The sequence below is a fragment of the Mustela nigripes genome, chromosome 10, assembly GCF_022355385.1.
Source record: "Mustela nigripes isolate SB6536 chromosome 10, MUSNIG.SB6536, whole genome shotgun sequence".
Lineage (NCBI taxonomy): Eukaryota > Metazoa > Chordata > Mammalia > Carnivora > Mustelidae > Mustela > Mustela nigripes.
This window is the reverse complement of record NC_081566.1, coordinates 53,570,819-53,596,571: the sequence shown is the minus strand read 5'-3', so window position 1 is coordinate 53,596,571 and position 25,753 is coordinate 53,570,819.

Here is a 25,753-nt window from a genome sequence, read left to right as displayed (position 1 = left end):
AATACCATAAAAGAAATAATATTTTGATCTCATGGAAAGTTGATGCAAGGAAAGAGGTTTGAATCTGGAAAGCTAAAAATAAGAAATGGAACAGCAAAATAAAAACTGTCATGAAAGCGTTTTAGGCTCGGAGTGGAAAGCCAACGATCAGAGCAAAATCAGAATCTGGATCTAGAATCTGGACATAGAGCACAGTTGGGCAAGTAGCAATTCTAAAGGTCAGTACTTGGCAAGCAGAAATTGGCAAGCATTTGCTGCTTGAAGACGGAATACCTTCTCAGATCACACACAAGCCATCAGTCTAGACTATAGGCACTTATAGCAGCAGACACCCAGAAATCTGGCCAAACAGAGACTGAATGAAGAGGGATTAGGGGACCCAAGCAAAGAGTCTGGCCAGCAAGTAGAGGGCACTAGTGCAAAGCAAAGCTTTTCTGGCCAGAGGGTTTCTGAATAATGGCTGTAACTGCTCTTGGCATGGGGAATAAAGAAATCCCGAGAGGATGAGGATTCCTGGGGGTGGGAGACAGAGGGAGAGATAAATCCAACACGTTTTTATTAGGAAAGACTTAATCCCGCTAGTATCCTGGTGTAGGTCTTGCAGAGATAGCTAAGAACATAATCTGCCCTCTGATCGCAACAGAGTATTACATATGACACAAATATAGACATATTCAAGAAGCAACATACATTAGGAATACATTTTATGTAATTATAATCTTAGGCTGTAATATATTTATAGCATTGACCTGACAAATATCTTGTTCATTTGAGAAAAGTACTGTAAAGCCTTATTAAAGTTAACGGGGTGAACAATCTAGAGCACAGGCTTTCTTCTTTTTTATGTTCAATGTTTAACTAACTGGTTAAAAATACTGCTCTCTACACTTCGTTAGTAATATGTATTTTCAGCCCTCAAAAAGATTAGAATTTAACAAATCTGATCTGACTTTGCTTAATATCAAATTAGTAATACATATTTTTACAATGGTGAAATTCAATGAAAATTTAATATCCTAATCTTGGGGAAGAGAATTTTCTGACAAAGAGAAATCTGTAATATTTACCATGCCTGTTTTATGTACTATAATCTGTAATATTTAGCATAGCATTTGTTAGATCAGATAAATGCCCACATTTAACAAAGTTTAAACATCACATTCTATAATACTAAATATAAATAATTATGTTAATAAAGTATGTTGATATGAGATATATTGGTACTATTATTTATTAATGTTAAAGTAATATTCAGTATTACTTTAAATTTTAATATTAATTTTAAAGTAATGTCTGTGAAACGTTGATTATTGGGTTTTTAACAAAGACTCCTTCAGGGCAAAAGTTTTTTTGAAAACCATGGTAACTTCTTTATGATTATAGAATGAAGGTATCTTCATTAACAAGAGCCGTAAGCAAGCTGTTTATTTCGTTTGTGTATAGGACCGTTTGGATTTTAAGCATGCAAAGCACCCTAACAGGGGATAGGAATCTTCGTTTTACAAAAACTTGATTAATTTCCTACTTGAAACCGCTAACTGCTTCTAATCATATCTTGCAATGGAATTTCATTTTGTTAACGGTGAATTTTGGCTATGGAATTTTAAAAATAAGAATGCAGTATGGTGTATACTGAACACTGCACATGAAATATCCTCTTCAAATGACACACTCCAAGCCTATGCGATTGGGATACGAAACAGATATGAAAGAAATAAAAGCTAAAGGAGGCACAATCATCGCACCGGTTATAAAGCTCTTTTCAAACACGGTTGCGTTGAGAATTATACTGTTAGCATTAACTACTCTGCTAAATGTAATTTCAGAGCAGCTTGGCTATGCTGGGACCAATAATGTTTCAGCAGATGTTAACAGTGAGGGAATTTAAAGATTACAGAGTTTCATGGGTGTAGTAAAGCTGCAGTGGGAACAGAAATATTACCGTAGCTGTTATGTTCTGAGTGCGTCACATTTACTGACAAGTAATACATGAGTGATAGTGAGGACCAAGGGAATGGAACTTGCTACTTACTGGTCAGCAGCATATAAATTCCATAAATTAAACAAAGTTTTATGTATTCTTCATTTCTTTTCAGACTGATCTTCCTCAGAGGGCCTTTGTTTCATGTTAATTCCATCATCAAAGCTTTGTTCAACCATACTGTTCTCTTTAGAAAATGTATATCTTCATTCAGGAAGGCTTGCACACATCTATCCCCATTATTTTTAAATCTTGGAGTGATCTCCGTGTGGAACTGCAGGCAACCTCAACATTTTTTATCATGGGCTTTCTCAGTCTCCCACTTCTGATGTAAATCCCATCCTTGTCCATTTAAAAAAGACAATGTTCAGCTTATTTCTTCCCTTAATGATCTGAAAGGAACAATCTGCTGATCTCTGAAGATGGGAATGGGAGAAAACTTGGCCAAAGGCATTATCCTTCCTTCAGCAGCACAATCTGGGGGTGAGGGCAGTAAAGGAAAGGGGGGAAATGTCACTGTATTTACCTGGGGACAAATGGAGAATGGGCAGGAAGGTTCATATATTCCTTAGTGAGATCTCCAGCTTTTTTAATGGGGCCAGGTAATTAGCCATTAAACAATAAAAAGTTCTTGATGGGCTGAATATCTTAAATCCTAATAACCCCACTGGATTTCAGGACAAAGCCAAAGTTAGATTGCAAGACTGTGAGAAACAAGACTAAAGTTGTATTTTTATAACAAACCAAGTCAGCAATAGTTTTTAAAAATGTAAAGTGTATTGATGTTGAAAATTGTAAGAGTTAAACTAATAGTATTTGATGACTTCTAATAGGCAAAAAATTAGCCATCTACAAATCTATTTTTTCTAATTGTCTTGACACAAAGAGAGAATTTCATTGATGTTGGAACTCATTCCACCACACCGACCAGACACCGGAGTAGAATTTTTGGGTAATATGTCCCATTATTTGAAATATGGATCTCCCCATTTAAAATCCTGAGGCCAGCCATGCCCATATGGAGCCCTTATGTGGCACTTCTACCTTCTACCTTTGTCTTTCTCCTTCACTCATTTAGCCCATGTGTGTACATCTTTCTTGTTCCTAGGTAGTCAGCTAGATTGAGAACATGGATTATTTTATTTCTTGTTGCTCTTCCATCTACTAACATTTTAGCAGTGCTTTGTAACAGTAAGCAAAGAAATAAAGAGAGAGGAAGAAGTCATTGCTGAAGACCTTAGGTCTAACTAGCTAGAAAGTCCATACATTTCAGGCAATTGTGTGAAAAGGTATACATTTCTACGTAAGCACATCTTTCTATATTTTTATATACAGTAGTCTGTTGGCATTTCTATTTATCATAAATATTTCTTAGTATTTGCATAAACTTGTGAATTTAAGAGCTGGAAGGGACATTAATTAGTCACCTGATCTTTTAATTAAAAGAGAAGAATTTTCTCCCAGGGATTCAAGAAGAGTTCCCCAATAACACTCTCTAACAACATCATTATCTTAGCTTCACATTGCTTGCAGACGATGGAAAATAGCACACTCTTAGATGAGGAAATTTGGGGAAATAATGACTTTATGGTTTAAGGTAGGTGTTGGGTTCCTCTTTCTTCAAAAAATTAGACAAATTACTTTTCTAAGTCCACATTACTATTGCCTTTTACAGATTGTGAAGGGTGTGAGATTTTCCCTATCTGTAAACTAAGAAGCTAGACTGCTTCTATCTGCTGGCAGAAGACAGAAGACACGTGGGTCAAAGATAAGGGATGTATTACTTATGACAAAAGCTGTGACCAGATTATTGGCATGTGCACCCTTTCCCAAATCCCAGTTTCTACAAGGCGGTATGAAGAAGGATAAGCAGCACCTGTGCTCATGGTAGGTTATGTTAGGGGAAAAGAAATCTGAGCTTCAAACCTGCGCTTTGCTCCTGATGGAGACCCTATTACTTTATTCCAAGGCTGTTTGCTGTGCAGACACCAGGAAAAGGCAGCCAGGAGCAAAGGCAGAGCATCCATCTGCTTGCAGATGGACAGACATACAAAAGAGTCATGGGGAAATGGCTTCTCATGGCGATCACCCGGAAGTCTTAAGTTGTTGACCTTTTACCCAGAAAGCAGTTTTACTGAAACATCATGCCCTGGGCTGCCTGCGAGGTAAGATGGCGACAGAGTTCTCTGTCCTGAATCACTCCCGCATGGGCTCTAAGACAGATCTCCTTTCAAACAAATTCTCAGTCCATCGCCGGATGTCTAAAGGGTAGAAGTTATGCACTATTGAAATATAAGTGGTGAAAGCAGTTTTAATTTTCTTGCTGGCGTTATTATCTTTTAAGTCCTAATAATCTCTCTCATGCACAGGCCTTGAGCCTATAAATCTGTACAAGTTCAATTAGCAATGCGGTAGAACTTTTCCTCAACAGTGCAAGGCACTGATAAAAGCAAACAATACAATTCTAGCATGCTGCTTATTAAGAAGGGAGACACCCACACAGCCGACGACAGACGAAAGCCTTTTTATTTTGATGGTACTATTTCACTGTCTATCATAAACTTAGCGAAGCAAGCTTTCTCTATCCTGCTCTCCTTTTATTGGATATAAATCACCCCTGACAGGAAGTTTTATGCCTAAATCCGTTTACTGTCCTTGTTGGTAGTCTTTAAATTAATATTTATAAGCCGAAAAGGCCTAAAAGGATGCAGCAGTAAAATAGCTAAATGCTTCAGTTGGGCCTGAACTGATTTCCACCTCCTTGACCATTGACATTTTTTAATTACTCCTGACCCCGCAGCCATTGTCAAGTCCAACCCTCTGCCTACAAATCACTGGCTTTGGTGGAATGGTGGTGGACAAAATAGGAGCTCAGCAGGGTTTAGCTTCTGCACTACACGTGAATTTTGAAAAGCTTTAGTAGGCAAGGAGAGAGACAGAAGAAAAAGAAACTTAGAAATGAGCAGTGGCTGAAAGCAACGTTTTAGGAATTGTTCCGGTAAGGAAGTGTGTAATGATGAATCTTTTTAAATTTCACGAAAATGTACAATATATCCTAAAAATTGCTTGGAATGAAACACTAAGCTAAATTAATTATTGGATTTTCAGGTACAACATTAGCCTAACACCCCGGAGCAGGCAATGTTGATACAATGACTTCATTCTTCATCACTGCCTTCTGATAGCAGCTCTTGTCCTATTAGCCTCATTGTGTCCACAATTTTTTTTTGTTTAGGGATCTACACTATGATTCCTTTGCCTAGCCGTGTGGGGTAGGCAGGCTGGCCCCAGCCCCACAGGGGCCCTTTTGAATGGTCCAAGTCAATTGTGGTGAAGGCATGAGAATGTGACTCAGTTTGGCCAATGTGACATGAAGGAAAGTAGAGTAGGGAGTGCTTCCTTCTGGGGAATGCTTCCTTACTGTTAGTGGCCAGGATGAAGAATGGCCCTTTGCTGCTCCTTGTCACATCTAGAACTGGTGTGACTTTCTTGCCACTCTGAAGGGAGTCAGCTCGAGGTCTGATCCAACACATAGAGGACAGACCCAGTGGCATCCCAGACAAGCAGAGCTGAAGCCCTGACATACCCCTCATGAATATTGCCCTAACTATGGTTTTCTTGCCCTAAGGTAATACGTCCTTTATTGTTTAAGCTGATTAGAACCATCTGAAGTCATCTTTCCTTGCATCAAGGTAAATGGTATTATCTAGGACACCGAGCCTTCACAAGAAGTTCAACATTTATAAAAACAGAGTATTAAAATTAGATAAGCATCAATTCTCTTTGATTCCTTACTTCTTCCTCCCTAATATAAATCTATCTTTCTATGTGTTGAATCTCACTGGAAAGGCTTGTATCATGGGACTCTACCTTTCCTCCTCTGTAATCTCTTCCACATGATCACATCTGTTCTTGAATGTTGTCACACATGAGATCGCTTCCAAATGTACCTCTTCATCTAATAATCTTGCTGCTGCAAGTCCTCCTTCCCCAGCTGCTCAAAGGGTATTGAATTCAGGCCTGAAAGATACCAAAGTATTATCTTTCTCCAAATAAATTCTGCCTCTATTTTTTCCATCTCTGTCCATTTCACATTTCACATTTCCCCAAGTTGTCCTTACTCTCTCCCATCCAGTTAGCTGCTCTGACCAATCTATGCTCTCTCCTGATACATCAGTCACCAGAAAAGGAATCTGGGAATATTGTTCAAAATAGGAATCAATTGAAAGGGTGAAGAGGGGGTGCCTGGGTAGCTCAGTGGTTTAAGCCTCTGCCTTCGGCTCAGGTCATGATCCCAGGGTCCTGGGTTAGAGGCCCTCATCAGGCTCTCTGCTCGGCAGGGAGCCTCCTTCCTCTCTCTCTGCCTGCCTCTTTGCCTACTTGTGATCTCTCTCTGTAAAAGAAAGAAAGAAAGAAGGGAAGAATGGAAGGAAGGAAGGAAGGAAGGGTATAGAGGGCCCAAGAAGTGATGGATGACTTACAAGAGCAAGCAAGAGGCAAGGGGGCTGGGACCTAAGCAGAGGAACAGTTATGTCTGTTCCCCTTCACTCTACTGCCACTGCAGTAATTCACCTTCAATTCACTCTACGTTCTTTTGCTACTATTTAGGGTTCAACGTCCCATTTGTCAGACTGAAGTCCCATGCCCCATCCTCTCCTCCCATTCCTACTATCCAGTGGGATCCAGAGGGAGAACCTGGCCTCTTTAGAGCCCATAGCAGGAGAGAGAGTGATGGACATTCACCAATCAAAACCATATACAATAGGAGGTTCCCTCAAAAGAGAGATCAAAATACTCATAATAAGGAGTGAACATAAAGGATGATTGCTCAAAAGCCAAAAACCTACTAATGTCCATTAACCATGAATTTTATCTTTCCCTCAATTTACCCAACACAGCTTTAATCCAGATCCCTGCCACTGTGTGTCTTTGCTATGGAGCCGACAACCTTTTTGGTCTTTCTGCCTAATAGAACTGTCCACTCTCCACACCCACTTTAAACATCTTCAGCTTTCTAGATTTAGTAGCCTCAAATATGGCCTCAGTTTGGAGATTTTCCTGCTGAAGCACCTCTCTTTCTAAATCTGAGCAGCTCATCACCTACATCCCAAGTCCTCTTTCTTATTCTATCTGCCACTTGACCCTTCAACATTTCCCTACATGTCCTTATTATTTATATCTATATTATTTACTCTCAACTTATTTTGCTTATAACTTCTTTGACTCCTACACTTCCTTTTTTCTCTTAAGCCTGTGCAAAAGTATTCCTCAATTAACCAACCAGCTGATCAACCAATCAAGAAATCCATCCATAACTGCCTCCAAGATTGTCTCCTACCAAATCCCACCATCTCTGTGTGACCTCTTCATATCCAATATTCCTTAATATATATGTATGAAGTAGATCAGTAAGCAATGCAACATAAATTAGACAGTAACCCGAGAGGGGCAGGAGTTATGTCTATCTTCCTCTTGAAGGCTAAGTATTATAATAGCATCTGGAAGACAGAAAACATTTAATAAATATTTGAGATCACATTTATCTCCACTCTCAATGCCTGCCTCTTTGAGGCAACCACTTTCAATCTTCCTAAATGTTTCTTCTCCCCCCTACCATACACTTTTCATATTTCTAAATGATATGGTTTCTTAGTTTTTCAATTTTAGGTACTTATGACCTGCTATGGGAATGAATACACTGACTTCTCCGATACCCCATATGCCCCTTAACTCTACTTCTCCACTAACCCAACTTATCAACATACCCGCTCTCCTTGTATCTTTCCAAAATAGTTAAACTATTATTTTTGGCTAAGGCATTTTATAACAATTACACTTTTGGGTCTATGTTGTATTTCATTTTTTTCCCACAGTAGTCTGTGCTATTAGCTCTCCAGGCTACTTCTCAGTTGGTACTGCTGGTAGTTCTTTACTGTCATCCTAGAAATCCCTCTTGTCCAATCTATTGCCTTCTAGATTCCATGCCTTCTTTTTTCTTCGTTTAGTTTTTATATACCACATATTTTAATAGTTTCCTGAGAAAATGGTACATGGGAGGTAAAAATTTTTTCAGAACCTGCATGTCTAATATATGCTTATTTACTCTTACACTTGATTGATAGTTTAGCTAGGAATAAAATTCCAGTCTGGAAATCACTGCCTTGTAGAATTTTGAAGACATTCCTCATCTGTTTTCTAGTTTCCAGTGTTACTATTGAGAAGACTTACGACATCCTAACTCCCAATCCTCTGTACTTCACCTATATTTTGTTCTAGCTTGTTTATTTGTCTTTCTGGAAGGTTTTAAGATCTCTTCACCCAAGAGTACTGCAGTATATGGTTCCATGCCTTGGTATGGATCATTTAAGAAATTCATTGTGCTTTGAATCAGCAGGACCATCAGAGCTCAAATTGTTAAATTCCAATGCTCAATCTTAAACCCATCTCACTGGAAAATCAGCTGCATTTGACAGAGTTGGTCACTATTCTTTCTTTACTTGGCTTCCAGGATATTTTTTCTTCTGCTGCCCTCTCTGGTCACTTCTTTGCAAACTCATTTACTAGTTCTCCATTTCCCAGCCCTTTTAAATTGGTATATCCCAGAACTCAGTCCTTAGCCTTCTTTTCTATCTTCACTAACTTCCTTGGTGATTACTGACAAGCCACCTACCTTTGTATGCCACCTATAAACTTCAGATGAACACATTGAACAACATGTCCACTTGCTTGGCTCAGAGAGACTTTAAACAACAAGTATACTCCTGTCTTGGGACATACCACCTAAGTAAGCTACCTGGAAGGTCTGCTTTTTAAACTTCTCTCATATTTACAGGAGTGGTTCTTCTTTTGATAGCATCCTAATTGTGTGTGTATGTGTGTGTATGGTTTCAATATATTCTCTTTCTGAGGATATTAACTACAGGATTTAAAAAGTTTTTTCATCTGTTTTACAGGATTTAAAAATATTTTATTTACTTATTTGAGAGAGAGAGAGGGTGCACACACAAGGGAGGAGCTGGAGGACAGAGGGAGAAGGAGAAACAGGCTTCCCACTGAGGAAGGAGCCTGATGTGGGACTCAGTCCCAGGACTCTGGGATCATGACCTGAGCTGAAGGCAAATGCTTAATGACTGAACCACCCAGGCACCCTCTGTTTTACAGTTTTTATTAGTTCCCTGCATTTCCTCTTTTCTCTCCACTTTCCTTGTTATTAGCCTCTGCCTTTCCTGGTAAAGACTTTACTCACATGTCCAGTGATCACTTAACTGTTTATATTTCAGAATAAATCACCAGGAAGGAAGCTCACTGCAAGCCCTATTGGGTGACTTGGAATCTAGTAGACTAGGCCATTTCACTGGGGGCTCCTCAATTACAGAATCTTTTTTTCTTTTATTTTTCCCTTTTCTCTTGGATTGTTCATATTCCTCAATCTCCTACCTGATGGGTCTAAGTCTGCATTTTGATTATCAAGATGGGAGCCTAATTTTAGTAAGGACTCCCATCCTTGCCTTGCAGACTAGTGTTCCAGAATACAGTCTCTTGGGTAGACATTCCAGAGAATGGCCCTCATGTCTTTTTCTGGACTTGAGGAAGTGTTGCTGCCTGGATAGGATCCCTAGATCCCTTTCTAGGGAAAGGGATCTAATTATACCTTAAGGAAATTTTCAACAAATCTTTTTTGTTACCCCACTTGACACTCCTGACTGTGAGGTACTTTTGGCCTCTAATTCATGAGACAAGATTCTCAGGTAAAATCAGCCTGTCTCTTAGCTATTATAGTGATGGGTTCAAGTTTCAGCTTGCTGGGGTCTGCTAAGTCAATGGCCGCGTCTCCAACCATTTTCCAGTTTCCAAAGCATTCATTTCTGTTTCCTCCTGAAACTTCTCTCTGACTTTCTTTGTCGTTAGAGATTTATGCCCTTTTTCTTTTTTCATTGTCACTTTAGTATAGTTTTAGAAAGAGACTGAAATAAACAGGTGTGCTTATATAATAGATCCTCTTTTATTACATATTTGACTTGGAAAACACAGGAACTAAATCTGCTAAATAATATGCATCATCCTTCTGGGTAATGCTGTTTTTTGTCAAATGCAAACTGTGATGTGAAATAATGAGATTGGCTTTCTGATGTGGCTCATAATCCACCTCCAAAGGCAATTTAAAAAAATCAGTGTCAAAATGTTTTGAGCAATAGCTGTCTGCTTAGGATAAGTGTCTAACCTCCAAGGGAACTACTTTGTAGGGGACAACATTACTTTAGATTTTTTAATTCTGGTTTTGTATAAAAGTTGATTTTTTACTTTTCTCAGATAGTGCTTCAAAATTTCTCTTTGGCAATTTCTCTTGGGTGTGTTTTGTCAATGAAATTATTAACTCCACCAAGGAGCTCTGACTCTCTGAGAGTGGTCATTGGACCATCTATACTAAAACCATTTGGGAAATTAGTAAAAATGCACTTTCCTAAGCCTCAACTCAGGCCAGTTGAACCTGAATGTCTGGAGATTTGGGGTCTGGAATTATATTTTTAACAGGTATCCCCGGTGACCTTAAAGCACAGTGAAGTCTGAGAACCACTGCTCTGACTCATTGCATGATTTGCAGTAACCCTCTCTTAACATCTGTTGGGCCAGAAGCAAGAATACAAATGGAAGCTCATATAGCATGTCTAAATATTTAAAAATCAATTAATAAAAGGGTTATGAATCAGCCCAAGATTATTTAAAATAATATATTCTATTCTTTTTCACAAATATCTCTTATAACAACGTGGAAAGAAAATTTCAACATGTAGCATTCTCAGGCTTTTTAAAATTCCAAACAGATCTTGGAAATATAGAAAAAGCTGGCCCTAGGCCCTGACCCTAGCCTGTGGTCTCTCCCCCTTCTTTCCAATTACCGCTCAGATTTTCACTGTGAATGACTTCAGGAGCACATGCAAGCACAACCCTACACCCAAGCTCTATGCATGACTCCTCTACAAACACCATCTCTTGGGAGCAGGGGTGAGGACATCAGTAGTGCAATTTATACTCAGGAGGTTTGACCTGAGAAGAAAGCCTGTGCAGGTCCTGAAATTTGACTAGAGACCATTTGGGCATAAATTTCTAGGGTCCTCGGTACTTGGAGCATGGTCTAGGGGGAAGAGCATGAACTCGCAGTGGTCCTACAGACCCCTCACCCAGCATGGGGTGTGGACAGAACAAGAACCTGTTAACTAAATCTGAGAGTGGTACTGCTCCTTCATGCCTGGTACAATGTGTGATAGCACCAAGTCTTTAGCTGGATGCAATATAAACGAGTTACAATCTGTGGACCCTCTGTCATAATGTCCTCCTCTGGCCCCCATTCCTTACACCACATTTCCCATTATCTTAGCAAAGAAAATTTGTAATGTTTCTCATGGCAAGTGGTTTTGAGAAATGTATTCCATTTTTCTCTCGTATGCATCAATTTCTATTCCTGTTCTTCCTTTATTTTTAAGTGACACAGAACCCATATTGCTTACAATGTTCTCACTTCTGTGCAAGTTTGATAATTATATCTTATTATCATTTATATATTGTACTTAGCAGAGCCAAAAATGTACCAAGACCAAGGCCAGTCTTACAGCACTCATTAGCATTAATACTAACATTGGATAAATAAGACTCAGTAAATGAATGTCAGTGAGCTATAAAACACATGATAGTGAAATAGGCCTTCCAGCCACCTTTTATAGACAGAAGCTGGAAACCAAGAAGATGTATAGGCCACATCTATAATAATAAATCAATGGCAAGGAATTCCAAAATGGATAAATCAATATTGAAGCAGTCAGAGAATCCTACAGGTATATGACAATGACCTACCGGGGCCTTCAAACCTCAGCCAGAAGGTTTACCAAGATAGTCTGTAATGATAGATGGAATGAAATGATAAATACCTCTGTGGAGGAACCCTGTGCTGTTTGCATTGTTTTCCAAAGCATCCTGGACACAATGGCGACATAAACTGACTTTTTAGATACTAAAGAACAGTTTCCTAAGAGGCTCCTGTTGTAAATCCATGCACCTGGGGGGCATCACCAAGGAATTAGGTCATTTGCATAAGTAGTTTCAGGTGTGACTAGTTTTCTATATTAGTCTGGTTACCATTTGCATTTTACAGATGTTCAGTCATATGCTGGCTGTTGGTGAGAGTATATTAATTTTTTCTTTCTGCAATATAATGTGGCAACATATGGAAAAATACTAAGAGCCTTTCCCTGGTTATTTTACTTCAAGGAAGGTAACCTAAAAAATCATGTGATACTGATAAAGATGTTCTTTTGGTTGTTATCTAGAATTTTAAAAATAGAAATACCCTCTTAAATGTCCATCCATAAGAGAGTGCTTAAATGAACAATGATACATTCATAAAAATATTAAAATGCATATAGTTAAAAGTTACTGCCAAGTAAATTTAATAATATGAAAAACTGCTTATAATTTGAAGCTGGATTAAAACAGTCTACAAAACTACATTTATATACAAAATATAATCTTAATTTTATTTTAAAATGATGAAAAAGTATTAGAAAATATATCAATTATAATATTATCACTGTGTTGTCTTTCTTCATATTTTTCTATGCTTTTCCAAGTTTTCTGTAAAGATCTGCATTATTTTTATAATCAGAAATAACTCTTATTTAGTTAAATTCTTTGCCAATAATCTCCTAATTCCACTTCAGAGAATCTGTCTTAAAGATATACTCCAAAATATTTCAAAAAATCATAATTTACAGGGATTACTAATGTCAAAAAATGGAAATTTCCTGTCTGACACTAGGTTAAGGAAATGACAATAGAGTTACATGATAAAATATTAGGAAAGCATTAAAATTATAATTTTGTGAACTTTTAACAATATGAAAAACATATATTAATGTTAAGTAAACAACTACAGCATAATATGTACATATGATTTATATCATATGTACATATTATTTTATATGTTAGTATTTATAACTGTAATAACAAATGCTTCAAAATGCTAACTGAGGTTTAATGTTTGGATAATGTTTGGATGATAATGTTTACTGTTTGGATGATAAGGCTATTGATGTACATTCATTCTTATTACTTTTTTTTTTCAAATATCTATTGCAAACATGTTTAACATTTGTAATTGGATACTAATAAGTTAACTTTATATTATCATTTTAAACCTTTTTTTGGGTATCAGTTCACTGTTCAGTATTGTCTTTCCAGCATAAATCATACCCATAATGCACTCCTCAAGACTTAGCTTCCATTAAAATTCCTACAAAAACTTAGACACTTGTGATGCAATCCGAGTGTAGAAAACTCAGCGTTATCTTTCCTCCTTTTTATTCTACTACATTTTTTAGTGATTTGCCTTTATTACGTTTTCCAAAGAGTGAATTCATTTTCTTAAGAAGAACTCTTTTTCTCACTAATATTTAATCAGCTTTCATAATATTTAGCTAATTGATGTTTACAATATCAAGTACAACTTGTGTAATACAGCTTTGGAAACAGACAGGACTGACTCTCTATAAACATTCTACTCAGGTGGACGGTTACAGATATTCAGCCATATCAGAGAGTAGCCCACACCTTCAAGATGATCATGTGCAGTAGACAACAATCAGCATATTTATGGGGAAGTATAGGGAACACAAATTAACCTGGTCACTGAAGCAATGGGCTAATTGAATGGTTGGCCCCAGTGTTAGATGCTAGGGGTATAAAGATGCATGAGACTTACACACTGGTTAATTAGCATTATGGGTTGACATCTGAGACCACACAAAACCCCTCAGTTCACTCCTATAGTTGAGAAACATATACTTGAGGGTCCTCTGAGAATATTTTAAATTCAAGAATAAAATTGAAAACACATGAAGAGATGCTTAATGTCATTAGTCACTAGGGAAAATGGAGATTAAAACCCAGTAAAATATCACTAACCAGCTATTAAGATGATTATAATTTTTAGAAGACTGGGCAATACCAAGTGCTGGTGATCCAGTATCACTACTGGAGTTCTCATCCATTGCTGGTGGGATGCAAATGGTACAGCTGCATTGGAAAGTAATTTGGCAGTTTAATATAAAATTAAACATATGCTACCTTTTTGACTCAACAAGTCCCCTCCTATGTATTTTACCAAAATAAATAGAGACATAAGTCTACATGAAAACATGCATTTGAATGTTCATAGTGGCTCCATTCACAGCAGCGAAAAATCAACACAATTGCTCATCATCTAGTAGGTGGATAAATAAGCTGCGGTATATCCATACAATAGAATACTACTCTGTTATAAAAAGGAGAAATTGCTCTACAAGAATTTCAGATGAATCATGCTAAGGAAAGGAGCTCAGACTCAGAGCAACATACAATAAGAGTTGGTTTATGTGGCTTCTGCAAGAAGTGGATTCTAAGAGAAATCTGAGTTCCTATGGCTTCAGTGGGATATGGCACAGGGAGAGGGAGAGGAAAAGGGAGAGAGAGCTGGGCATCTGAACTGCTCTCTCATTAATTACATCAAGTTTTCAGCTCAGGTTCATCTACCAGCAAAATCATACTTAAGAATAGATTCTACTTTCCTTTCAATGAATCCTAAATGAGCCAAATAAGGCAACATGGAAAGCATTTGAGTTTTATACCCTGGGAGGCTGTTACATTTCATCTAGGAAACTACATATGATATAGGGTTAGTCTCTTCCTTAAGGAAGAAATTAATAAGCCTAGCTTTTGAGACAGTGAATAACTCAGATGGTTTAGAAGGTTTAGAATTTCTGGGCTCTTTGCAAAGTTGGGCATTTAAATCAGTTAAATTACTGTTTTTAAGTCAGTTAAATGCTTACTACATAAAGGCAGCAAGTTACAGAGTTGCTAATAGGCTGGTTTAAAACTCCATGGTTATTAAGAAATTTAGTTTTTCCCAAGGGAGCTTTAGGTAAACATCTTAATACTTAGACAAGTATTAAATTAGACAAGTATAAAAATTAGACAAATAATTAATACCGTATTTTAGCCATTTTTTAATTTTAAAACGTAATTACCAGAGTAATCCTGAACATATTCTCATTGTAAAAAAAAAATAATAAAAATAATCCATGATACAGAGTTCATCTCTTTGCCTTCACCCCAGTAACACCCATTTGCAGAGGCTACTGTTGGATCCATGGACAAAGGAGCGAGACTGATACAAAGCGAAGGTCAAGCAAAGCTTTATTTTGCGCCAAGCATCGAGAATCACACTGACCGGCCAGGGCCGTCTCTTGCAAAGAGGCGACCCCTCTCTTCTTTACAGACTAGTTTTTAAGGGCAAAGGCCATGTGGTTGGGCCTGGCCACGCACAGGTGACAATGAGATTGTAACACGGAGAAAGTTGCACAGTCCTGCTAGGTCACCATAAGTGACCAATTGAATTACAGTTTACCCTATAATAGATATTTGAACTAGCCTATCACCTTGGTCAGAATTGGCGCCCAAAGGGCACCCAAAGGGCAGGGCCCATACTCCTCCTTGGTAGGTAGGGAGACAGTATGCGCCCCCACCAAGTGGATACCTCCACCTGGCCTGACCCACCCTTGTATTTGGGCTTTGTTACCTGGGACTGGTTTCCGGCACTTGTTTTTTTTTTTTAAAGATTTTATTTACTTTTATTGGACAGAGAGAGAGAGACCACAAGTAGGCAGAGAGGCAGGCAGAGAGAGAGGGGGAAGCAGGCTCCCTGCTGAGCAGAGACCCAGATGCGGGGCTCAATCCCAGGACCCTTAGATCATGACTTGGGCCGAAGGCAGAGGTTTAACCCACTGAGCCACCCAGGAGCCCCCCTGGACTTGTTTTTAAGTAAGTTCCCTGAAGGGGGGTGGGAGGGAAGGGTCAGGATGGAGCTGCTCTGGCTAAATAAGCCCTTACACTACCACCATTAGTAAGCGACTGAGTTATTCTAGATCATCCAATGCAATTCCAAATGTTTGTATGTGCACATTTTTATTTAATATACATTCACTTTGAAACTTCTTTTTAAGGGACACGTGGACACTTTCTTTTTAAGCTCCAACTCTTGGTTTAGGCTCAAGTCATGGTCTCAGGGTTGTGAGATGGAGCCCCACCTGGGGCTCCACACTCAGTGTAGAGTCTGCTTGTCCCTCCCTGTCTGCTCCCCACATCATGCACTCTCACTTTCCCTCGAATAAATAAGTAAAATCCTTAAAAAATTTAAAGAAAACCTTCTTTTTACAGAACTATATACATTTGTACAAACACACACATAAGCCTGTTTATTTCTTTTAACATCAATAGTATTGAACTGGTGCATTGTTACTCAGCATGCTTTTACTGTTAACAATGTATTGTGTACATATTTCTGTCACTACACAGATTTCTCTCATTCTTTTTATCTGTGTATAGTTTATTAAAATGTACACAATATGTAGAAAGTATTACAGTTTTTATTTGTGACTAGTTTTATTTGAAAAACTAGTATATGAATATGTTAGAAAATTCAGATAGTACTAAAGTATTTGATAGAAATTAAGTCTTCCTCCACTGCAAACTCCTGATTGCTTTATGGTGGTTCCTATCAGTTCTGTGTGTAGACTTTCAAAGGCATTCTATGAATATATAGTAAAAAAATATATTTAAATGCATATAAGTTCATATATACACAAAAATGGACATGATGTGTTTTTATATAGCTTTATATTTGTAGTATACTTCCTTTTGTGTTAAATATATGTGTATATGGGTGTATAGTATGTAGGTATATTATATATAACATACAATATAGGTTATTATTTAAAAATTATATATAATATTTTTGAAAACTGGAAGTAAGCACTACACCCTCTGAATTTTGCTTCTTTCATTGACAATGTATCTGTAATTCAGTTTTAGCACACAGGGGTCCATCTCATTCTTTTACACAGTTGCATGATATTTTCATACAGATGTAAAAATTTATCCTATGTTCTCCCAATGAATGCACATATATGGTGTTTCTGGTCTTCTATAACAAGTAACATTTCAATGGATTACAATATTACAATATTGAAATTACAATATTGCATATATGATAAAAATTCCTAGAGGAGCCACAATTTATGCATCCATTCTTTTACTGACATTTAGTAAATCCTAATATCTTATTATTATTTAAGTGCTCCGAAGGCATCTTTCCACATAGTTCCTAGTATAAATGTATTAGTATTGCTCTAGAAAAAAAAGAGTTGGTACTGTTGAAGGTTTATTGAAATTTAATTTTAAAATATACTTTCAGTTTATCCTCTAAAAAAGCTCTATTTCTTGCACCAACTGAAAATGAACAAATATACCCCTACATTTACCATTGTGTAATTTTTTTAAACAATTTAATGAGTGGGAAAAAATGGTATTTAATGATTATTTTCATTTTAATCTCCCTGCCCCCGGGTGAGGTTGAGCATATATGTTCTTGTGTTTGTGTTATTTGTAATTTCTTTCTCTGTATGTTATCTGTTAAGTTTAGGGTTAGACTCAATTATATTGAGTTATTTGTTTTTTGATAATGCTTCATATAAATTCTTTATATATTTTGGATATTATTACTCTTTATTCTAATACATTATAAGTATGTTTGCCTGGCTTTAGGTTTTTTGTGACACAAGAGTTTTAAATTTTGATTTAGTCAAGTTTATTCATTTTTTCCCACCTTTACTGCTCTTATATTTTGTTTTGTTGAAGATTGTCTTCTGTAGATTCCCCTCCTATAGTTACCTCTTACTTCTAAATTGTATTTTTAACCTTAACTCTTTAATCCATTTGTAATTTGTTTTTGTGAATCCTGTGAGATAGTGATCTTTTTATTTTTTAAATAGGCAATCAATCTTCCAACATAATTCATTGAGACACTCTTTCAACATTGACCTTAAATTGCACCATAATCATGTAAGACATTCCCATGCACATATGAGTCTGTTTCTAAGTTTGCCCTGGTGTTTGATCTATTTTTTACTCTACCAATACCATGGTGTTTTTATTACTAAGTTTTTAAAATATTTTCTGAGATCTGGTAGGAGAAGTTGTTGCCCTTACTTCTGAAGTATTTTGCTTAAAAAAAATTATATGTTTTCCTTTTGCATTTTCATTTCTTCAAATGGGCTCTAAGTTAACTTATCAAATATTTTACAGACTTTCTTGATATATTAATTGGGATTCCTTGAATTTAAGGAGTAATTTGGAGAGTACTATCAGCATTTAAACAATAAATTATTCCATGTAATCATAATTTTTTTTTTAAAGATTTTATTTATTTGTCAGAGAGAGAGAGGGAGAGCGCAGGCAGACAGAATGGCAGGCAGAGGCAGAGGGAGAAGCAGGCTCCCTGCTGAGCAAGGAGCCCGATGTGGGACTCGATCCCAGAAGGCTGGGATCATGACCTGAGCTGAAGGCAGCTGCTTAACCAACTGAGCCACCCAGGCGTCCCCCATGTAATCATAATTTTTAAGAATACAGGTGAAGAACTTCCATCCTAGTTAAAGAAAATGTATAATTAGGTTTATACTTGCATTCTTCCATTCGCCATCTTTCAATAAACTTTTCGACATAGTTCTACAGTTCTAACCCATAATATTCACTGAGTAGAATTCAATCATAAAGAAACTTCATTTTCTCTTAATATTTTTAAAAGATTTTACTTATTTATTTGACAGACGGAGATCACAAGCAGGTAGAGAGGCAGGCAGAGAGAGGGGGAAGCAGACCCCCTGCTGAACAGAGAGCCCAATTCCAGGACCCTAAGCCAAAGGCAGAGGCTTTAACCCACCGAGGCACCAGGTGCCCTAAAAAACTTCATTTTCAATTAGAAATCAGTCTAGGAAAATAGGCATTTATAGCTAAGGGAGGGCCAAATCAGCTTCAAAACTATCTACTTTTTCTTGTTGTTCTAGTGGCTAACAAAATATTTGCTGTATCAGTTTACTGGATGTTAACCTCATAAACGTGCTTTTTTACCACCCTTGTATGGGAAAATGTATTAATCTAGACTTCACTTGCTTTAGGATTTCATGGTAATTCAACTTTAGCTGGACTGATGATTCACTTTTGTCCTACTTAAAAAGAAGGGTTTGCTTAGCAAATTAATAGTGTAAATAGTCAGTGAGCATGTTTAAGCCACTTTGAACACTATTTTTAAGGGCTTTAGCAAATTAATTTTATGCAAATGGTGTTGCTAATGCTAGTCCTGTTAATCTGTTCATTAAAGCCAGAGGGAGCAAACTTTATTTTGGCAATTAGTTGAAGTTGCTATGTGTATTAAAAAGCACTAAACTGAATTTCTTTTAAAGCGTACTATAAATGTAGGCTTTTCACTAATTCAGACTTTTCCCCATTCCATAGTGGGAAATAATGAGGTTTGGTTTTTGCCTTTGGTAGCTGGGGGGATATTGCATTGCTCAGAACCTCTAACACAAAATATCACAAGCTCTTTGGCTTCAGGGGAAGATGTACTTACTTGGTCAGCTCCTATCTATAACGGAAAGACTCACCTGACTGGAGGAGCACCACTGCCCCTCTGAGGGAGGGAAGCCAGAAGACTGCCCTCGTCTGTCTTTCAAAGACAGAGAAGAAATGCCATTGCTTAACAGGACAATGATGTGCCCTGATCCATTATCAAATGTCAGGCTGCTGTTGCGTTCAACTACTCTCCCTGCTCCAGAAACGCCATGTCGTCTGATAGTGTTTGGAACGAGAGACATAGCAGGTGGCGACTATCGATGTGACCTTTAGGTTATCTACAGGACACTGAGTGCATTTAAAGGGATAAAGTTGACATTTGTGGTTATGATCATTCATATTCTCGTCATCTGTCCATTGATCTAAGACACTGGTCACATCACTGTCTAGAAGCCCAGTGACAAATGTGACATATGACTGATAGGCAAAAGCTCAAGTGAATTTTGCCATTTATTATTATAATTATTGTTGAGTCAATTTTCCTTTCCCAATTATGGGGGCGTCGGGTAGTGAGCTGTCAAAAGTAAAGATATGGTTTCCTAATGTCATAGCAAGCTATAGGAAATACTTTGATGTAGAAAAAGGTTGTCTTTCAGCACTGTATCTGCTTCTTCCTCCACTCTTTCCTCCATAAGTGACTTTTTAAGTGATTAAAACTATGATTTTTTCTTCTTTAAGGGAGTCACGTTATACCAGATGCGTTATATCATTTGTTTTTATTCTCAACTGTATTCATTTCCTATTTTTTATTGGGGTATAATAGACATATAGTAGTATATTAGTTTCAGGAATACAACATAATGATTCAATATTTGTATGCATTGCAAAATCATCATCAAACTAGTCCAGTTAACATCTATCACTGTACATCGTTACACATTTTTTTTTTTTTAGTGAGAAACTTCAAGATCCACTCTCTTAGCCACTTTCAACTATGCAATATAATATTAACTACAGTCACCATGCTCTTCATTACATCCTCAGGACTTACTCATTGTATAACTAGAAATTTGTACCTTGTATCTCCCTTGACCCATTTGCCAACCCCCACTCTCTGCCTTTGGCAACCACTCAACTGTTCTCCAACTCTATGAGCTCAGGGTTTTTTTGTGTGGGAGACTTAGGGAAATGTTGGGGGGGGGGTTGTTGTTTTGTTGAGTATTTTTGTTTGTTTTTAGAGAGAAGGCACACATAAGGAGGTTGGGGGGCAGAAGGATAGAAAGAGAATCTTAAGCAGGCTCCAGACCCAGCATAGAGCCTGGCATGGGGCTCAATTTCACAACCCTACGATCATGACCTGAGCTGAAATCAAGAGATGGATATTTAACTAACTGAGCCACCCAGGTGCCCCCTTTTTTAATATTCTAATTCCACATGTAGGTGAGCAAATAGAGTATCTTATCTTTTTCTGTCTGATATTTCACTTAGCATAACATCTCACAGTTTCATCTATGTTCTGCAAATGACAAGGTTTCATTCTTTTTCATGGCTGAGTAACATTCCACTGTGTGTGCGTGCATGTGTGTGTGTGTGTGTGTGTGAAAGAGAGAGAGAGAGAGATTTTCTTTGCTATTCATTCATCAGTGGACACCTTGGTTTTTTCCATGTCTAGGTTACTGTAAATACTGGTGCAAAGAACATGGGGTTGAATATATTTTTTCAAATTTGTGCTTTTGTTTTCTTTGGGTAAATTCTCAGACATGGAATTGCTAGATCATACAGTAGTTTTATTTTTAACTTTAGGAGGAAGCTTTATATTGTTTTCCACAGCGGCTGCACCAACTTACATTTGCACCAACAATGCACAAGGGTTCCCTTTCCTCCACCTCCTCGTCAACACTTATTATCTCTTGTCTTTGGTAATAGGCATTCTGGGTATGAAGTAATATCTCATTGGGGTTTTGACTTGCATTTCCTTGATCATTAGTGATGATGAGCATTTTTAATGTACCTATTGTCCATCTTTATGTCTTCTTTAAAAAAATGTTTATTCAGATCCTCTGCTCATTTTTTAATTAGATTGTTTGGCTTTTTTGCTATCTAGTTTTGTGAATTCTTCTATACTTTGGGTATGAGCCCCTTATCAGATATATGATTCACACTTTTCCTATTTGATAGGTTCCCTTTTCATTTTATTGATGATTTTCTTTTCTTTTTATCTTTTTTCTTTTTAATTATATATATATATATATATATACATATATATATTTATTTTTTTATGATGTTATTTCCTGTGCAGAGGTTTTTAGTTTCATGTAGTCCCACTTATTTTTGTTTTTGTTACCTCTGTTTTTGCTGTTAGATTAAAAAAAATCATTCTCTATTGCTATGTAACAAATTATGTCCAATTTAGCAGATTTAAACAAACATGTTATTAACCAGTTTCTGTGGTCAGTAATCCTGATGATGTTTACTGGATATCTTTGCTCAGGATTTCTTAGAATTTTGTAATCAAGATGTTGGCAGAGGGCCTCTCACATGTCTGTGCTCAAGGTGACAATGGTGGGGCGAGCTCTTCTTCCAAGCTCACTCACATGGCTGTTGGCAGACCTCAGATCCTTACTGGCTGTTGGTAGAGACCTCAGTTCTTCCCCACATGGGCCTCTCCATAGGGCAGCTCACAACATGACTCTTGGCTTCCCTGAGAATAAGTGAGCTAGCAGAAGGATGAGTCAGAGCCTGAGATGGATGTCCCAGTCTTTGTAATTTAGTCTCAGAAGCAGATCCCACAACTTTTGCTAAAAGTGAATCACTAAGTCCAGCTCACATTCAAGGAGAGAGGATTATACAAAAGTTGAATACCAGGAAGTAAAGGTCATTCAGGGCCATCTTGAACGGTGGTGCCTACTACACTAGGGTAAATGGATAAAGTAGGTGTCATATTCCTTCTGTATTTCAGGGACAAGGCAACAAAGATTTACAAAGTTAACATTTTAGAGCAGAGATTTGAATCAGATCATTCTGCTGTTTTCCATACTTTAATCACTACATTGACCTGCCTCTCCAGATTATGTACATTATTTACCCTCAGGCGGCCACTACTGTCTCAAGGAGAGGTAAAATAACCACATTCAGGCTGTTAAACACATTGAGGCTTCCTCCCAGGAGCAAAGCATCAAAGTTGGTTTTGTCCTGCTTTGTTTTGTTTTTAAAAAACCTTTAGGGTCTGACATAACTGGCTTTGTTCAACTACTGGCCTTATTGCCAATAAGCTTTGTGATTTTATTCATGATCCTTAATATTTCTGATCTTCATTTTATTTTCTTTTTTTGCCAAACTGAAATAAAATGACTTATTTCATAGAACTCTTTTAGGATCAAAAAAGATATGTGTAAAGATTCCTAACTTAGACTATATATATATATACATACATACATATGTGTGTGTGTGTGTATTATATATATATATATAATATTAATTAGTGTTCTTTCTCCTCATACCTCACCCAATTGTGGAAATTCAGCAGACAGAAACACGAGTATTTCCCTTAAGCAAGGGAGATTTTCTTGAGCCCCCAAAATCGCTTAGGTAGCTTGCCTATGTTTATGACCAAATATTTAAATATGTTACATTCATTTAAAAAAAGATTTTATTTATTTACTTGAGAGAGAGAGAGAGAGAGAGAGCATGAGCAGGGGGAGGGGTAGAAGAAGAGGGAGACCTAGACTTCCCACTGAGCAAGGAGCCCAACATGGGGCTCAATCCCAGAACCCTGAGATCATGACCTGAACCAAAGACAGACACTTAACTGACTGAGCCATCCAGGTGCCCTATAGTACATTCCTTATTGGTGAGAACTTTAAACTTCTTTAACCAAAACCTGAACTCATAGTAAGAGACACATGCTCTCATGCCAGGACAGGTGAGAGCTGCAGACTACTCAGATCATGCAAAATGTTGGTGGGTCATGGGTCATGCAAAAATGGTGGTGCCTATTGGGGAGAGAAGTGCTTTGAATGGAAAATCAATCTTAATTTTTTTAATCTTAATTTTAGTTTTGTTTTTGTCTCCCTCTCTCTCATGTGTATTTCTATATTGAATACCATGTATTGAATATGACTGCAGTTAAGACAGAAACACACGTCCTATCCTACTCCTTACTTTTCCCATATCTGCCCCAGACTACTCTTATCCTGAATTCAATTCTTCTGATCCTTATTGAACCCATAAAATTCTGTTCTTTGTCGTGCAATTTTGCTAGCCCCAATGTCATAAATCATTTGAAAGGCCAGACTCACAAAATACCTAAAGGTGTGGAAGTGAATTGATACAGAGCACAATTTATGTTTCCTCTGTAGTTGCTTTTTGTAAGACAAATGCACAAACATTTCTTGAAGATACTCTGTTACAGAAAGATCTCAACCAAACTTTTGGTAAAATGCACAAATGCATCCTTCTATTTGTTCTGCAGCTTATCTAAAAATGAGAATGTTGTTGGTATTAGATGGTTTTACACCCCAAAGGGTCAAGAGATTAGCTGCAATGTATCCTTGGACAACTTATGATCATTGATTTTTTTTTCCTTAAGCTGAATTTTCAAGAGCAAGGGTGATCATCCTCATTGCTCCCACAACGTTATGGACAAAAGACACCTTGTGCATTTTTAAATGGAACTTGAGTGCTAATTCATGTCTTCTTCAAAGACATGAGCACATGTCTTCTTCAAAGCATGAACACAACACTAATTAAATTATATTAACTGACATTTATATTAGTTACTAACTTTTAATATTAGTTATATTAACTGACATTTATAAAACAACTACCATGTGAAAAGCATTGGGCTAAATATTCTCATCTCTATTATTTAATACTCATATCAACCATATGAATGAGTATTATCATTATCATTTTTTAAATTTGGGGGATAAGCTTAAGAAGATTAAATGATTTCCCCAAGGTTATGTAGATAGTAATTCACAGAGCCAAGATTAAAACTTATAACTTTTGATTCCAAATAAAAAGCTCCTTCCATTCTATGTCAAACATGGATAGAAAGTGTGGCCACATTTCTTTAAAAGTTTGCTATTAATTACATAGTATTAATATGTTTCTGATGACATTAATTCTTCATTCATATTCCAAGAAAGTACTTTGAAGGGCCTTATTGTTTTTCAGGAGAGCAATAGGAACTTCTATTTTAAATTTCAAATACTCTGCCAATTTCATTACCCAAATTGCCTGCCATTAGAACCACAAGATTAGCATTCAAGGATGAGGTGTTCTTTAGGATTGAAACCAGTTATGGTTAGGAAAAAGGAAACAGAGTCAACTTTTGACTAACTGAAATAATAGGGGATAGGAATTGTGCATATAACTGAGGCCTGAAATGAATTCTAAGTTTTTTTATTTTAACTAGTATCAAATTTTTCCTCAAAAAAAATCAATTAAAATTTTTTCTGAGTTCTACTAAGAAGCAGCAAAATTAAATATTATGTTAATTAGGATTAAGTTCATCTATGGTAGAGGATACTCCCAAAACTGTGAGTGAAATAGTTAATTTTTCTGTTATATTCTATCTGGAGATGGCCAGTCCAGGAGTGACATGGCAGCTCCAGTCGTCAGGACGGGCCTTCTTTTAGAAGCAGTATTGCAGTATCCCTGGGGTGTGGCCATTGTGCTCCTGTCAGAGATGGCTATGGGCAACAGTCATCATAGACACAAATCAGGCAGCAGGATGGAAGACAGGAAGAACAGAACTTTATCTCCAGAAGTCTTTATCTCCAGACTTTTCCCAGAAGTCTCACATGGCCCTGCTCCTTAACCCAAGGTGACCAGCATTAACCCCACGAGAAGCTGGAAATGTAGTTTTAAGTGAAGGTGACAATATGAATGACTGAAAATAAAGGTTCTATTAATTTGAGAGAGATATATTGATATATTGAGGATATATTGTTGGTGACAACAAGGTATGTCTACCTCAGAAACTGAGCTATTATTAATTTTTAGAGGTGCATAAAAAATAATGTCTGATGAAGTAGTCAAAAAGCTGGCAATTAGAAGAAGATACAAAGACAATGTGTGTATCATTTCTTGGGTCCTGGTACATTCTACCAAAAGTAGAATGCAAGCTCTCCGTATTTAATACCTTTTATACTGGAAATTGTGGAGACAAAGTTTTGCACAGAATAATGGCAATGTATGGCCAGATTTATGACCCAATAGACTTTGACCATGGCAAGAGAAGTTTGCTTAAGACAGGGATCATTTCCCTGATGAAAACCTGAAAAGTCTATCCCGAAACATCTTAGCTTTCAGTACTAACCTATATGGCCTGTA